Source organism: Callithrix jacchus, chromosome 17, assembly GCF_049354715.1.
Source record: "Callithrix jacchus isolate 240 chromosome 17, calJac240_pri, whole genome shotgun sequence".
NCBI classification, from domain to species: Eukaryota; Metazoa; Chordata; class Mammalia; order Primates; family Cebidae; genus Callithrix; species Callithrix jacchus.
This window is the reverse complement of record NC_133518.1, coordinates 38,616,843-38,621,939: the sequence shown is the minus strand read 5'-3', so window position 1 is coordinate 38,621,939 and position 5,097 is coordinate 38,616,843. Positions and strand designations below refer to the sequence as shown.

The 5,097-nt window shown below is 35.7% G+C and overlaps 1 non-coding gene across 1 annotated transcript; it reads left to right on the top strand.

The window, feature by feature from the left end:
- Positions 1–4,696: 4,696 nt before the first annotated feature.
- Positions 4,697–4,803, top strand: LOC118148993 (U6 spliceosomal RNA). The gene has a single exon (XR_004736170.1). It is a non-coding gene; the product is annotated as a U6 spliceosomal RNA (small nuclear RNA).
- Positions 4,804–5,097: the final 294 nt, after the last annotated feature.

Genomic DNA, 5,097 nt, shown 5'->3' with positions numbered 1-5,097 from the left:
GGTTATTTTTATATATGCTTACTTATGCTTAATAAATATACCAGTCTCTGCACTTTGGCACAAGAATTAGGAACCAGATTTGTGTATTACTAAAAGAAAATAAAACAGAAGCTGAATTTTTTGTTTTATTTCATAGTATTATGACTGCAGTACTATGCAGCTTTTCCAGGTACATGGTGCAAGCTGTCAGTGGATCTACCATTCTGGAGTCTGGAGGAGAGTTGCCCTTTCTCACAGTTCCACTAGGCAGTGCCCTCAGTGCTTTGTGGGGGCTCCCATCCTACATTTCCTTTCGACACTGACCTAGCAGTGAGGGTTCCTCTCCTGCAGCAAACTTCTGCCTGGACATCAAGGCATTTCCATACATCCTCTGATATCTAGGTGGAGATTCCCAAACCTTAATTCTTGACTTCTATGTACCCACAAGACCAATACTGCCTGAAGCCATCAAGGCTTGGGGCTTGCACCCTCTGAAGCAATGGCCTGAGCTCTATGTTGGCCTCTTTGAGCCACAGCTAGGACGCAGGGAACCAAGTCTTGAGACTGCATAAAACAGCAAGGCCCTGGCCTGGCCCACAGAAACCATTTTTTCATCCTAGGCCTCCCAGCTTGCAATGGGAAGGGCTGTTGTAAAGACCTCTGTCATCCCTGTAGACATTTTTTCCATTGGCTTGGGGATTAACATTTGGTTCCTCATTACTTATGATAATTTCTGCAGATGGCCTGAATGTCTCCTCAGGAAATGGATATTTCTTTTCTATCAGATTGTCAGCCTGCAAGAGTTCTGAACTTTTATGCTCTGCTTTTTTTTTTTTTTAATGTAAGTTCTAATTCCAAACTGTATCTTTCTGAGTGCATAAAACCAAATGCTTTTAACAGTACTCAAGTCACCTTTTTAATACTTTGCTGCTTAGGAATTTCTTCTACCAGATACCCTAAATCATCTCTCTTAAGTTCAAAGTTCCACAGATCTCTAGGGTAGGGACAAGATGCCACCAGTTTCTTTGTTAAAACATAGCAAGAATCACCTTTGCTCCAGTTCCAACAAGTTTCTTATCTCCATCTGAGACCACATCAGCCTGGATCTATTGTCCTTATCACTATCGGCATTTTGATCAAAGCCATTTGACAAGTCTCTAGAAGGTTCCAAACTTTACCACATTTTCTTGCCTTCTTCTGAGTTCTCCAAACTGTTCCAATCCCTGCCTGTTACCCAGTTCCAAAGTCATTTCCACATTTTTGCTTATTTTTACAGCAGCACCCCACTACCCTATACCAATTTACTGTATTAGTCTGTCCTGGTGCTGCTAACAAAAACATACCTGAGACCGGTATAAAGGAAATTTATAAAGGAAAGAGGTTTAAAGGACACACCATTGCACATGACTGGAGACGCCTTACGATCATGGCAGAAGACAAAAGAAGAGCAAAGGGACGTCTTACATGACAACAGGGGGTACTTCTATTTATAAAGTCATCAGATCTCATGAGAGTTATTCACTGCAGAAGAATAGCATGAGGAAACTGATCCTGTTTTTCAATTATTTCCACCTGGACCCACCCTTGACACATGAAGATTATTACAATTCGAGGTAAAATTTGGGTGGGGACACAATCAAACCATATCAATTACTGATACATGCAGTGCCATAGCTACCCCTATTTTATGAACATACATTTCTCTCAAATCATCTTGGTAAATGTCTGGTTTTCTAGGTAGTTATCTGAGCTTGTAGTTATGTAAAACTCCTGTTTGTTTGTTTGTTTACAAGGTTGTAGTGGAAGATTGACATACCCTCCATTTTGAAATTTCAAAGATGAATATTAGTCGTGTTAGATATTATAAGTATATGCTTAGATTTTTCGTCTGTTCTACAATAAGAAAATTAATGTTTATGGAAATTAATTATATCCAAACCACAGTGTTTTTGACACCATGGGGAACAGGCACAAAAATTGTTCTGAGTCAAATCTCAGAATGAGCTCACAGTCTATTAAAGAAAGTGCATCAGAGACAGAAAGTAAATAGCTATAATACACAGTAGAATATGGTAATTTCATAATTAACTTAACATTACATTTAATTTGCATGAAGTGAATGGAGAAAGGAACACAAACTGGACAAAATTTAGAGAACAATTTTGAGGCAGAAACTATGTTGACATTAAAAGATAAATTAGATCAGGCAGGTGCCTGTTCAGCCCTTTGGGAGGCTTAGGCATGAGAATCCTTTGAGGACAGGAGTTTGGGACCACCCTGAGCAAGATACTGAGATTCCATCTCTCCAAAAAAAAGAAATAAAGGAAATGAGCTGGGCATACGGACATGTGTCTATGGTCTCAGCTATTCAAGGAGGCTGAGGTGGGAGGATTTAAGCCCAGATGTCAGGGCTGCAATGAGCTGTAGTCACACAACGAGTGAGACCCTAACTCAAAAATAAAAACAAAAGCAAAATATGAAGAGCATTAGGATAGGTAGAAAAACTGAAAAAAAAAAAAAATGTACTAAGGAAGAGGAAAAAGCATTAATTAATTCAGGGAAATCAGAGTGCTTCAAGCACAGTTAAATTTGAATAAACTAATCAGGCTGATATTTAAAATTAAGATGCATTCTTTTTGCTTCAGAATCAAATTAGAAAGATTTAAAACTGATATTTTGAATTTTTAACATTGAGGTTTCACTGTCTCCCTCCCTTGTGGACCAATACATGTGCAGGTTTGTTTTTGTTTCTTGTTTTGTAATTGTGCATATATGTGTGAAGGGCAGGAATTAAAATCTGTATCCTGTGTGGTGATTTTTGATACTTTCTCAGCCCTTACAGCTGTTCAATTTGCAGTTTGAATAACAAACATTTCATCCTGCAAAGAGATTTACATTTTGGCATTCTCTGACATAAATGCAGTGAATGATGTGCCTATGTAAATGTCTTTTGCATTCATAAATGCACATGGTGGACCCCATTTTATGAGAACCAAGGGATAGAATTAAAAGTTGAATATTATAAGTTGAACTATGTTTTACCTCCCACAATGAAAAAGATTCATAAGTCATAGCAAAGAGTTTGAGTCAATCACCATAATTTTTTTTATATTTATTGAATACATGTTTTTATAAATCAATTCTACTTTACTTATGGTATTTATTTTTTCAAAATCCATGTTAATTATGATACAAGGAAATACAATAATGTTTCTATATATTCATCTCATGGAAAAGTTGAATAGTTCATTCACAGTGCTTATTAAAGACTGTGGGTAAGAATGAGATAACATTAATTTCCTATAGCTGAAAATGTTTTATAATATATATATATTTGGTAGAATTTTCATTTGTTTCAGAAAAGTAATACTAATATCTAAGAAAACAACTAGGAGTTTGTCAATTACTTGTGTCAGTTTGTGAATCATTCATGTGAATTGTACATTTATAATTTTTCTTTTCTTTTATAGTAGTATGAGATAAAACAAAAACTTAAGTTTTTGTTTTATTTTCTTTTACTAATATGCAAATTTGGCTCCTAATTCTTGTGCCAAAGAGCGCAGTAACTAGTGCATTTATTAAGCATATGTAAGCAAAACAGTCAGCAACTGAGTATACATTTGTTTATGTGAAATCTGTATGCTTTTGATTACTTTTTCTTGTTTTGGTTAGTCTTTATTGCTGTTTACCTTCGTTTGAGAATTAAAAGACATAATATTTAAAATTTGTGGATTATGCGTCTTATTAGAACTTATATTAAAATATTTCCTGGAAAGAAAGTGAAACTCTTAATTCAAATAGAAAATAAAAATTTTCTTTGGATTATTATACTAAATCATAGCCATCCCAGAAACACAGTAATATGTTCACATTACAGGTGTAATTTACATTTTCTTTCATTTATTTTTCAGAGCCTCTTTTTCTTCCTTAATGGATATATTAATTTTTCAAATTAATAATGATGTATAAATTTTTCAAATTTTGTTTTTAAAGTTTTCTTACGTTTTTTGATTTACTTTCGTTTCTTCACGGTCAGCTGTTTTTTGGTTATCTTGGTTTTCTAAGCTTCATCTATATAATGGTTCTTAGTTCACTTACATTTAAGAATGGAAGACTGATGACTCCTGTGATTTTTCTCTATCGTGTATGTCTATTTTTCTGCTAGGTCTCTCGCACTACTGGTAGAACTAGGATTGGGAACTCAGGTAGAGACAGTGCTTATCACAATTAGAGTGAGCACAGGAGAAAACATTTTAGCATCTTCGGATGTTAAAATGAGGAGAGCTTCATCCTTTGCATGGAAAGCCATTCTATACACTTCAAAACCTTTGTTCTCCCTGTACAATTAATTAATATTCAATATGAGTACTAATTTGGATTCCTGATAGTATAAAGCTGGGTTACTTATGCTTAGTGTTCACTGAAATAAGGAAGAGGCTAGTAGTGATGATGTGTGGGACACCTGACTAGCATATTTCATTAGACAGACTTCCAGTTAACTCTGCTTTTAGTTGTTCTTCATACTCCCACCTTGCATGGCATTGCTGTCTTTGATCCAGGTAGCTCCCTGGGATAAGGACTTTTCTCCATCATAGACTGTTAGCATGTACACATTTAGCCTGATTGATAGGTTCACATATTCCTTGATCCATCAGTGTTCCAATATGACTTGGAACTTCAGCCTAGAATTTAAGAATATCTCTTTAAAAATAATCCTGTGCTTGCTTTGGCAGCACATATACTAAAATTGAAACTATACAGAGAAGATTAGCATGGCCCTTGCACAAGGATGACATGCAAATGTGTGAAGCAAATTCAATAGATTATTTTATCTATCAGCATTTGCAAATTGTATTGTGGACTTAGGAGAGAAGAGAGGCAAGTTCTTATTTTCAGTGCACTATTTTGAACTTAAAAAGGCATTTTCAGACACTTGGTTTAAAAAGATCAATCTAAGCCAGGTGTGGTGGCTCATGCCTGTAATCCCTGCAGTTTGGGAGCTCGAGGCAGGCAGATTATGGGGTCAAGAGATCGACAACATCCTGGCCAACATGGTAAACTCCATCTCTACAAAAATACAAAAAAAAAAAAAAAAAATTAGCCAGGCGTGATGGCATG